The sequence below is a fragment of the Zingiber officinale genome, chromosome 4A, assembly GCF_018446385.1.
Source record: "Zingiber officinale cultivar Zhangliang chromosome 4A, Zo_v1.1, whole genome shotgun sequence".
NCBI classification, from domain to species: domain Eukaryota; kingdom Viridiplantae; phylum Streptophyta; class Magnoliopsida; order Zingiberales; family Zingiberaceae; genus Zingiber; species Zingiber officinale.
The window spans coordinates 25,354-38,205 of NC_055992.1; the positions used below are offsets into that span (position 1 = coordinate 25,354).

The 12,852-nt window shown below is 38.6% G+C and overlaps 1 pseudogene; it reads left to right on the forward strand.

Annotated features, from left to right (window-relative positions):
* The first annotated feature begins 10,394 nt into the window (after positions 1-10,394).
* On the forward strand, positions 10,395-11,996 carry LOC121969069 (annotated as a pseudogene).
* Positions 11,997-12,852: the final 856 nt, after the last annotated feature.

A 12,852-nucleotide genomic window follows, 5' to 3' on the forward strand; every position in this document is an offset into this window, starting at 1 on the left:
TCAGTTCTCTTCCTTTATAAACATTCTCATGCCTCATTTCCTTCATGTCATTTTCGAGTTTCTGTATCTACATTTTGAGCTGCTCGACATCAATTTGAATCCAGAAGTACCCTAAAACTCCATCCCAAACGATTTCTTTTCATGTTTCGTATTTGTTGGTGCAATATCCCTTAGGTCAAGGTTGACTGGTTTGACCAAGCTTGAGTCTTGGTCATAGTTTCAATGTTTGACAATACATGTAGACACATGGACAATGCAGGTGCAGTTGTTCATATGGGGAGATTCTGATTAGGGACTGATCAGTGTGAATGAAGAAGAGTCAAGTAGGTATACTTGACTGGAAGGAAACCCTGGTGAGTGAAGCCAGGTGAAAGTCCTAGTGAGTGAAGCTAGGCAGATGGAAATCCTGGTGAGTGAAGCCAGGTGAAAGTCCTAGTGAGTGAAGCTAGGCAGATGGAAATCCTGGTGAGTGAAGCCAGGTGAAAGTTCTAGTGAGTGAAGCTAGGCAGATGGAAGTCCTGGTGAGTGAAGCCAGGCAGAAGGAAAATCCTGGTGAGTGAAGCCAGTGTGAAAGACCTAGTGAGTGAAGCTAGGCAGATTGAAAACCTTAGTGAGTGAAGCTAGGTGAAAGTCCAAGTAGGTCAAGAGAGTGACCGGATACTTGGCATGAAAGAAAAGTCCAAGTGGGTCAAAGGGATTGACCGGACACTTGGTGAGGGAGTCCTAGCAGGTCAAGGGAGTGACTAGATGCTAGGCATAACGTACCAACAGGTTAAGGTTGACCGGATGTTGGTTTGGGAGGTTTGGGACTTGGTTTTGGGCAAAAACCAAGTCTTTGGATCGATCGATGGATCGATCCAGGGCTTCATCGATCGTGGATCGATCCGGACCTTTCCCAGCGAACTTACGGATCGATCGGTGGATCGATCCAGAGGTCTCAATCGATCGGTGGATCGATTGGGACGCTGCTTGCGGATTAAGCGGCGGATCGATCGTGGATCGATCCAGCGTTTTCATATCAGGCACTCTGGATCGATCCATGGATCGATCCAAAGCCTCCCTGATCGATTGGGAAAAATCGAATCGATCGGGATCCGACCGTTGAGTCGTATTTGAGCCGCAGGCGAGCGTTGTCTTCGGCACTCCTTCACCGATTCATTTTAGATCTTCACCAGCTCCTCCACAGCACTTCTCAAGCTCGAGATCGCCAGTTCTTGAAGGATTCTTGGAGGCTCTTCCAAGTCAAGAGGTGGATCAAAGCAAGAAGAAGAAACTAGGGTTAGGGTTTGTGCACTCATTGTAAGCTTGTAAGCTTGTATTTCTTTACTACCCTTTCTTCTTCTTGTATTGAGTCTTGTAGGGCTTCTCCGCCCTTGGTAGTTACCATAAAGGAGAGTTTTATTTAGTGGAGGGTGTGTGTGTAGGTGTGGATCCTTGGACTAGTCACCTCTTGTGAGGTGGATACCAAGTAAACCAACCGTGTTAGCGTTGTGTGAGTTGTTTCTGTATTTTCCGTTGCACATCTTCGAAGAAACAAGCAACGCCGAACACTGGGCACGCGACGAGCTATTCACCCCCCCCTCTAGCTACTTTTGGTCCTAACAAGTGGTATCAGAGCGAGGCCGCTCTTCACCGGAATCATCGCCGGAAGGGTCAAGCATAACAAGAAGAGCTAGAGGGTGAAGAAGTTGAAGCAAAATTGTCAAAGTCAAAGAAATTCAAAAGCTCAACTTCTACAATGGAATTCCGAGATGGGCTCGGATTCGACACGAGGGTGGCTCCACCATATACTTCCACGAGCTTCGATTCTTGGAAATCAAGAATTGAAAATTTTCTTATGATGGAGATAGAGCAATGGTTTGCTCTTATGGAAGGCTTCAAGGCTCCAACAAACTCCAAGGGCAAGCTTCTCAAGAAAAGCAAATGGAGCTCAGAGCAAGTCCAAAGGTGCGAGGCAAATGACAAAGTGACCAAGCTTTTGGTAAATTTATTGCCAAGCACCATCCTTTGCAAAATTGGAGAATTTGAAGATGCAAAGGATTTATGGAGCAAATTGGCCAAGCTTCATGAAGAGATCCCCTCCACTGTACAAGAGCAAGAAGTATCCAGAGAGGGTGACTCTTTGGAGCAAGACCAAGAGGAGGACTCCGAGGTTGAGAGATGCTCAACCTCCGAAGAAGAAGCTTCATCCTCAAGGGAATGCATCGAAGGGAACAAGGAGGGAGCATACTCCTTGTTTCATATTCAAGATGATGAAGCCTCCACCTCTAGGATTGAGGGGGAGCGATCCTTGGTGACGCCGGGTCAAGAAGAAGGAGAATCCTCCACATCCGGGTCAAGAGAAGAAGAGGATGAAAAAGCTTCCACCTCCACAAGTCAAGATAAATCAATTGGAGGGAAATCGATTTCGGATCAAGAGGAAGCCTCTACATTCATATCAAATGGAGGAGCAAATGTCACCCCTACACAAGAAGGTATAAATAGTTCAATTAATAATAAGAATCATATTATATGTTTTGAATGTAGGGAACATGGGCACTACAAAAGCAAGTGCCCTAAATTGGCCAAGAAGAAGGGCCAAGTGGCACCTAAGGGCAAGGAGAAGCCAAAGGAGACCATCCCCGGAACAAAGAAGAGCAAGGAGCACATTGTGTGTTTCTCTTGCAATCAAAAGGGGCATTACCGGAGTCAATGCCCTAAGGGGAAGAAGATGGTCAAGGCTCAAGGAGGAAGCTCAAGTCAAGGGGGAGCCTCTAAGGTAAAAAGGAATGTAACTTTTATTGAGCATACCCCTTTACATTATGGTAAAAAGCATGCTAGTTCTAACTTATATCATTTTAATGCTATTTATCATAAGAATAGAGAGCATGGTAAAATTAAGGAAAATAATGTAGCTTACCATGCTAAAACTACCACACCTAGGATTAGGAAGGTAGATAAAAATCTAGGCAATCACACTAAGGACCTTAGCTACAAGCCTAGAAATAAAAATGCTCATAAATTTAATGGAAAACCAAAAACTAAGGACTTAGTGATAGAAAATCAAGTCTTGAGGTTAAGGCTTGATAAAATGGAAAAGACCCTAAAAAGGATGGAAAATATCCTAAAAGGGCAAAATGAGCATAGCTTAGGTCTAGGAGCACAAAGGTCATCTAATGGTCATAGGGGTTTGGGATACAAACCAAAGGCTAAGAAGGATGTAATCTCTTACAATAGGGTTCCATATAGTTATGGAACCAACCCTAGGTCTAGTGGTCAAGCCAAAAATACAAGGGAAGTTATCCCTAAGAGTATTTTTGCAACAAATGTGACTAAGACTTCTAAGAAGTCTAAGAAAGTCACAAAGAAGGTTACAAGGGAAGCAATTCCTAGAGTTGACCTAGAAAAAGTGACCAAGACTTCTAAGAAGCCAAACAAGGTCACTAGGAAGGTATTTAGGGAAGTTATCCCTAGTGAATACCTAGAGCATCAAAGGAGCACCAATAGGTTTTGGGTTCCTAGGAGCATTTTCTCTATCCCATAGATGGGTTAGAGAGTGTCAACTCTGAGAAGAAGGGTAGTTAACCCAACTTTGAAGAAATTGACACTCAAGGAGCGTTTTCAAGGTTTTTGTTAACCTTTGAAAATGAAATGGATTTATTGTTACTCTTGGAAAGAGTAAAATGTGCTATAAAGGAAGAAATTTGAGATGACTTTAAATGACACAAGAAATCAAGTGTTAAGAAATACCAAATTGGGACTTTAGTATTGTCTTAGGAATTTAAGGCAAATCCAAGCCTTAATTTAAAGTGATTACTCTTATGGGAAAATGTAATATGCCAACATTTGAGGAATGTTTTAAATTTTTAATTGGCATAATTAATTCAAGAGATTAAAGAAATGTCAAGTTGGGTTTTGGCATTTTCTTAAGGAAATTGGGCAATCTAGGGTTTATGCTTTAGGATTAGCTAAGGGTTAAGGATACTTAGATAGATAATCTAGGTATATTTTAATTATGCTAAATCTTGCCATGTTTGGTTGCCCATTATATGCCATGACATCATGTTTTATTTGTGCATTCATGACTTATTATGAAAAAATTCAAAAATACCATGTCATGACATACATACATCATGTAATTATAGGAAATTTTCGTCTGAAAATTATTTCTTTTTGATGTATGCCATAACATTATCATGCATTATGTTATTTCCTTAAAATTAAGGACAAATGGCAGTTATCATCAAGAGGTATACCAAATGACATCCTAGGTGGATGTCTAATATCTTTAAAATGCCTAGATAGATATGCATGATCCCTAGAATAGGGCAAAACCAAAATTTCACATCTCACAAAGACCTATAAGATGACTTGTATGTGTTTTAGTGCACATTAGATACAAGTGAGATGTTAGGATGATGAACAAAAACTCAATATGTTGATTTAGTGCATTCTTTTGAGTTTTAAGTTCATCAAAACACATAGTTATGTGTTTTTCCATCATTGGGAAAGTTAATGTACAAGTCATGTGCATTAAGCCCAAGGAACATGATGGGATATTGGTTTTGAAAATATTTTTAAAATGCTTTTGGAAAACCTTGGTGAAGGCTATCTTTTGATAGTAATCATCATTGAATAGTTAGACACAAACTTGAAGAAAACACTAAAGTTTTTATAACTTTTCAAGTTTGTGTCAAATCTTTGAAAATATGAAGTATTTTTTTAGAAAACTATTTTTCCATGATAAAGTATACCCTAAATAATGTCTACACAAATTTTTACAATTTTTAGAATTTTGTAGAATTTTCTAGGGATTTCTGAAATTGGCTGAAATGGAATTTCAGCAATTTCAGGCCTCCAATCGATCAGTGGATCGATTGGAGTGTCTCAATCGATCAGCCGATCGATTGAGAAGGCATTTCTCGCAAGCAGAAGCTCGCTGGATCGATCAGCCGATCGATCCAAGAAGACTGAATCGATCAGTGGATCGATTCAGCAGGGTTCAATCGATTGGAACCCAACTCCAATCGATTGAAGATGCTGATTTTGGCTGGGAAAGCTTATTTTCAGCATTTTGAACATATTTTAGTCTAAGTAACCATTCCAAACCCCTGAAAATACATTTGTATACATAAAACGGGTGTTTTCGTGTAGAAAACAAGGATGAATTGGTTAAGGAAGGCTAAGTTGAAGTTTAGGTTGAGGTTTGATTCAAATTTTAAATATTTGAACCTCTAAACTTCTAAAATTGGGTTCCCTAAAGTTTTAGGGGTTCCAAGTCATTGTTGGTGCAATGACAGAAGTTACCACCATGTCTTTAGGGGGAGGGACTCTTTAAAGACATAAAAATTATTTTTCATGAACCTTGGAAGGTGATTAACCTTTCGTTAAGAACATGCTCAAGGTTGAGCGTTTGAACCTTAATGGGGAGTGGATATCCTCATTGTTCAAGTGGTTTCAAGTGGATAATGCTCAAGGATGGGCATTTGCCTACATTGGGGGAGAATGTAGGGTTAAGGATAATGAAGGGTATGGGACCTTCATTATCGTGTTGATCACAACGAGTGAAGTTGTGAACAACGATGAGCAACTCTTCAGGGGGAGAGTTTTCCACAAGTGAATTTGTTGATGTGTGCCCAAATTTGAGGCACGGGTTGATGTGTGCTTAAAGATGGTTTGATGTGTGCCAATAGGGGGAGAATGTGTGGTTTAATTTAGGCCTTCATTACCTATGGGGGAGGTCATAGGGGGAGAATGAAGGGAACCAACATTCATACTTTGGCATGAATGGAGTTAAGGCTATGGAATTAGCTTAACTCAGAATGGTCCAAACTTAAAAGGTATTGTCAAACATCAAAAAGGGGGAGATTGTTGGTGCAATATCCCTTAGGTCAAGGTTGACTGGTTTGACCAAGCTTAAGTCTTGGTCATAGTTTCGATGTTTGACAATACATGTAGACACATGGACAATGCAGGTGTAGTTGTTCATATGGGGAGATTCTGATTAGGGACTGATCAGTGTGAATGAAGAAGAGTCAAGTAGGTATACTTGACTGGAAGGAAACCCTGGTGAGTGAAGCCAGGTGAAAGTCCTAGTGAGTGAAGCTAGGCAGATGGAAATCCTGGTGAGTGAAGCCAGGTGAAAGTCCTAGTGAGTGAAGCTAGGCAGATGGAAATCTTGGTGAGTGAAGCCAGGTGAAAATTCTAGTGAGTGAAGCTAGGCAGATGGAAGTCCTGGTGAGTGAAGCTAGGCAGAAGGAAAATCCTGGTGAGTGAAGCCAGTGTGAAAGACCTAGTGAGTGAAGCTAGGCAGATTGAAAACCCTAGTGAGTGAAGCTAGGTGAAAGTCCAAGTAGGTCAAGAGAGTGACCAGATACTTGGCATGAAAGAAAAGTCCAAGTGGGTCAAAGGGATTGACCGGACACTTGGTGAGGGAGTCCTAGCAGGTCAAGGGAGTGACTAGATGTTAGGCATGACGTACCAACAGGTTAAGGTTGACCGGATGTTGGTTTGGGAGGTTTGGGACTTGGTTTTGGGCAAAAACCAAGTGCTGGATCGATCAGTGGATCGATCCAGACCTTTCCCAGCGAACAGAAAGCTTCTGGATCGATCAGTGGATCGATCCAGAGGTCTCAATCGATTAGTGGATCGATTGGGACGCTGCTGCTTCGCGCGATAAGCACTGGATTAATCCGTGGATCGATCCAGGCGCTTTTCCAGAGCACAGAGGCGCTCTGGATTGATCCATGGATCTATCCAAAGCCTCCCCGATCGATTGGGAAAAATCGAATCGATCGGGATCCGACCGTTGAGTCGTATTTGAGCCGCAGGCGAGCGTTGTCTTCGGTACTCCTTCACCGATTCATTTTAGATCTTCACCAGCTCCTCCACAGCACTTCTCAAGCTCGAGATCGCCAGTTCTTGAAGGATTCTTGGAGGCTCTTCCAAGTCAAGAGGTGGATCAAAGCAAGAAGAAGAAACTAGGGTTAGGGTTTGTGCACTCATTGTAAGCTTGTAAGCTTGTATTTCTTTACTACCCTTTCTTCTTCTTGTATTGAGTCTTGTAGGGCTTCTCCGCCCTTGGTAGTTACCATAAAGGAGAGTTTTATTTAGTGGAGGATGTGTGTAGGTGTGGATCCTTGGACTAGTCACCTCTTGTGAGGTGGATACCAAGTAAACCAACCGTGTTAGCGTTGTGTGAGTTGTTTCTGTATTTTCCGCTGCACATCTTCGAAGAAACAAGCAACGCCGAACACCGGGCACGCGACGAGCTATTCACCCCCCCTCCCCCCTCTAGCTACTTTTGGTGCTAACAGTATTTAGGACTAGTTTGCTCGAGCCATGCTGATCCTCATGGAAATTGTTAGCTTTGGTCTTCCATTGGGTTTCTAAATGAAACTCCAGTAAATTTGTTTGTTTCAAAATACTGTTATTAAAAGTTCACTCAAAGATAATACTTTAAAAGTATTGTCGTTTTTTTGTAAAGATAATATTTTTGTAACACTTTAAAAATATTGTTATTTTTGATAAAGACAATACTTTTGTAATATTTTGAAAGCGTTATTTTTTTTAAATAAAAAAAACATATTTAATTTCCTATTTACAAAATCATTCTTTTTATATTTACAAAATCATTATTTTTATTTGACCTTGCTATAGAAACAAAATTATGATCAACCTAAACTACTATTATTTTCTATTTACATAATTCCTAAAATGATGGTACTACTGTCAACATGATTAAAAAAAATCGAAGATAATTGATATGTCTATATTCAAATTTGACATAATAATAGTTAATAAGCTAAGCTAAATTCATACAAAAATGATAGAATTCAGTTACAAAGTAGATATTCGTATATAATCATACGATACAAGAGAAAACAAAGTAAAAAAAATCAAAGACTAGACTAGTCTATAAGAATAAATCAACAGATGATGGAAATAGATTTTTTGGGTTACGACGAGATCCATTAGATGTATCTGATTTTCGGGGTTGGAACATTACAATTTACTTGAAAGAAGTGCAGTGTAGCATAGCTTCTAATATTCCTTGTAGGATATTTTGCATCCAGGGTCTAGTAGATGGCAGACGAGTACTTGGTGTTGATGGGAATCTGCAAGAATATCAAAAGAATTGTAGTTTTTTATAAAAAAATTGATATACTCAATGAATAAATGAGTTATAACTACAACTGAGAACAAGGGTCATTAACAAAAAGTTAAATAGATAAAGTTAATCATATTCATAAGAAAATATAATTCAAAGAAAATTTACAATCACATAATGATAAAAGAGCCTTAGATACTGACAATTAAATAATTAAATAACTATGGTGATTTGAAATCTCAGATTTAAAAAGTTGGTTTAAAAAACTCAAATCTCACATAATGATAAAGTTGGGTTTTTTTAAAAAAAAATGTCATCCCATATCATGCCAATGCATACATAAAGTTAAGCTAATATTTTTTTTTAAAAAAAAGAAGGATGTCACCCATGAGTGCTCTCTTCAAAGTCCATATTGCATCAAGAAAATCAAACTTCAATTTAAACAAGGATGGTAATCTGTCAACATAGCTTACGACATCATGCAACAACTTCATATCACAAGCATGCCATGGAACCTCCTTGACAAGATTCCTAAGATACTTTAGCATTCTCAGGCTAAAAGACAGTTTCAAAGTAAATTTCACATTATTCTTCTGTTGATCTCAGGAAGTTGGTGGGTAAAACAACCTTTCACACAGTGTGAGGAGGCAAAGTAGCCTCTCACACACTTCAAGTAAACACAATGAAGTGTTTTAATTTGCTATAGAGATAATGTTGTCTGGAGTTCGCAAGTCAACTATTGAAGTGAACAGAGTGGCAACACAATCTGGTTGAACAGATTATGAAAATAAAGATCACCTCCTATGAAAATAAAGGTAAACTATTGAAGTGAACAGAGTGGCAACACAATCTGGTTTCACATTATTCCCTTCCTTATTCTTCGTTCCAAATCCATAACTCTCATGTATTCTCTCATATTCCTCATTTTTCACTCCGACATGTCCATTTAGATCACCTCCTATTAAAATCATTTCATTTGATGGAATATTTTGTAATATTTTATCTAAGTCCTCCTAAAATTTTAATTTGGTAGCTTCATCTAATCCTACTTGTAGTGCATATATGCTAATTATGTTCATAGTTTATTTTGCCACTATTATTTTAAGGGATATAATTCTATCTCCTTTTCTAACTACTTCTACAACTTTATCTTTTAACAAACTATCTACAATAATACTCACTCCATTTCTTGCTTTACTCTTTCCAGTATACCATAACTTAAAACCCGAGTTCTCTATTATCTTTGCCTTCTCACCTGTCCATTTTGTCTCTTGTACACACAAAATACTAATTTTTCTCCTAATCATCATATCTACTACCTCCATTGATTTACCAGTGAGAATTCCTATGTTCCATGTTCCAAATCTTAGATTATTAGTTTTCTTATCATATTTGTTCTTATCTAACTTATGGTGTGAGAACTCTTGCCTATTTAACACTACACCCAAGTTCTCATAGAGATGTAGCGGTCCTTGCTGAGACGTTACAGTCGGACCCTGTAACGCGAACTCTTGCATATTTATCACAACACCCAAGTTCTAAAGATGTAGCGGTCATTGCCAAGACGTTACAGTCGGACCCTGCAACACGTTCTTTCCGGGGAACAACCTAACATTATCACAATAGTTTAATGAATTCATTCATTAAACATTTGCTATAGTTTAACGTTGGCTAGCAACCTAATGCAACCCTCCTCTTTTATCCGGGCTTGGGACCGGCCATGACCGATCATCATGGGCGGAGTTAATTCCATATTATTTTTTTCCTACTTTAGTAAAAATGTTAAACATGGTAAACATGGCCGCGTTTTAAATAAATAAATAACAAATCCTTTGCCTCCTCACTTCGGACGACGAGTTTCTATCATCTTCTGTAAGCAGATCCCACCGAATCGTTACCCCCAATTTGCTTCCCTTCTTTACCTTTGTCCCGCTTCCCGTTGATTCTTCTGCAATCTCGGATCGGTCTTCGTCTTTCTCGTTAGTTCTTACTGGACGAAGCATGATATTTGATGAGGGAAGATTTTTGATCGACCATTGCGCCTTCGGGAAGAAACCGAGGTCATTGCTTGCTTCCGCCTTCTGAAAGTTCAAACCCATCGTATTATTTTAGGTTTTGTGAATTTTAGGGATGCAGCGCAGGTTGACGATTTCCGCCTCATATGAAATATATAGAATGATTTAGCGTCGCGATTTGTGTCTAGGGCTATAACTTTTCTCGAACTACGTTTTATTTTCATAAGTGGTGGTGCTCTTTCTGAGCGCAAGAAGAGAGATCTGCTGTTGGAACTTTGTTGGTTCATGCAATGCCGGAGAAAGAGATCCGTGAAGATGATTTCCTAAACATGGACACCATAATGAGCCATTCGCAGGTTAGCAATGTCTAAACTTTGAATTGTTGTTTTGTTCTACTTGCATTATAATATGGGCTTGTTTCTGAATATATCTTCTTATACTTCTTCTAGATGTTGATTTTTTTCTGGTTCGCTGCCTATATATCAACTCTGATAGTTCTCAATACTCTCAAACTTTTTTTGTTTGAACTATATGTGATTATGGACCCCTATTATGATTCTTATCTTTAATCTTTCAGAAATTAGAAGAAGAGCTACAAAAACTGGGACTGAAAATTAAACATCATGAGGACAACCTGAAATTTCTCAAGGCTCAGATTGATGGAATTGATGAATCGATTCTAGATTTGCAAGGTGGAATATCTATCTTCCTTTAGCACTAGAACCAAATAAAATAACAATGTTTCTTATTCTATGTCCATCGATAAAACTTCTTCTCTTTGATGATTGCACTCTGATAGTTGAATTGTTCTTTTTTGATACTGTTGCATAATGTTTTGTTGTAGTCCTGTGCCCTGATAAAGGAATTTTCCACAGTTGAACTTGGCCAATATCATTCTAGAGCTCTGGAAACTGAAAACAGCATTGTATCTCTTGAGAAATCTGAAAATCGTACTGTTGAAAACATACTAAGCAAGATCGAAGTGTGGCTGGTATTATAAAACTTGATCATTGTCCACTAGCAGCAAAGTTACCATTGACGAAGGATGTGCTGGGTGTAGTAGCAACACTTGGGAAAGTGCATGACGATAACCTTAGCAGGTCAAGTGATTTAGTCAATCCTCAGGTTAATTTTGTTGACTGACCACTAGCCATCTGGGAGCATATTACAAGAGATTTCTGATAGCATGTTCCTTATGTAACTCTCTGCAGGATTTTATCAGAGTACTTAGGCTTGGAGAATTTGATGGCTGTAGTTTGCAAGACATATGAAAGTGTTATGGCTCTTGAGAAATATAATAAGGATGGCATGATAGAGAGAAGATCTGGTCTTAATGGACTTGGTCTCTCTGTTGCACGAAATATACAAGCAAGATATCTCGTCTATTGTATTGAGAATTTGAGGCAAGTATTTATAAATTGAATTAATCATACCCTACCACCTTTTCCTGGTTAAAATGTATTGCATAGGATTTGAATTTTGATTTCCTTTTCTCTTTTTCCAGACCTTATGTTGGTGAATTTATACCTGAGGATCTACAGAGGAGACTTGCTTTGCTGAAGCCAAGACTAGCTAATGGGGAAACTCCACCTGAATTTATAGGTTTTGCTGTTAATATGACTGATCTGGACCGTATGCACTTGGCTTACATCACACCTAATGGACTTGGCCTTCGTGTGACTCTCTTTTATAGCTTATTTTCTCTCTTGCAAGTGTATAAAACCAGATCTGGTATGCAATGTGCTATGCCTTATATAAGTGATGGAGCTATCTCCCTAGATGGGGATATAATGAAAAACAATGGCGTATTTTACCTTGGTGACAGGTATTATATCTTACATTGTAAATAGATAGCGTCTTTTTCATTAAGCAGAAGCACTTCTATTTTATAGGCTTTGCAAGAATCAAAATTTCCAATCAACTCTTTTAGTTATGATTCATATTTTTTCTTAACCTTCAAAGGAATTTTTTGCAGCCAAAAAGGAAGAGAGCATAAACTACCTTAAAGAGACTGCACTGAATTGGAAACAGGTTTCTCCCTATATATGTAGACAGAATATACGGCCTTTATTATGGTATAGGATTTACACAGATATTTTAACAGTCAACAAAGAATAACTTCAATGTCTTCTAGATATTCCAAATGCCAATTAATCCATGAGCATGAAACAAAATCCTCTCATAGAACATTTTTTTAAAAAATAAATAAATAAATAAAGGTTTGTTTTTGAAGATGGTGCTTTTGACATCAAATAGGCTCCATTTTTTCCACAGTTTTCGTATTTTATTGGTTTTTCTTTCCATGCAATATGATCTTTGCTGCTAACTATGGTTTCCATGTAAGTTGCTCTTTAATGCATTTCTGCTATTGCAGGGCGTGGAAAATAATTATAACTAGTTTCAAAGGAGGTGAAGAGATCCAATGAACACAAGCCAAAGAAAAATAATTATAACTAGTTTCCAAGGAGGCGAAGCGATGGCCCCTACTCCCGAGCTTATTACTGTTTAGTAGATGTCATATGTCCACACAAGTTTTGTCAACAGGGTAAATAGACTTAGACTTTAACGTTTTAGCAATTGCGAGGGTAACCAAAAAAAAAAAAAGGAAGGTGTAGCAGCAACTACTGCCTAATTGCTACAGCGGACAGTAATAAGGTATTTGTCGAAGCAAGACCTACTTCATCGTTGTAGCAACTAACATTCCCAATAGACTACTACCCATAGCAGCGACATTGACAGTTAGTTGCT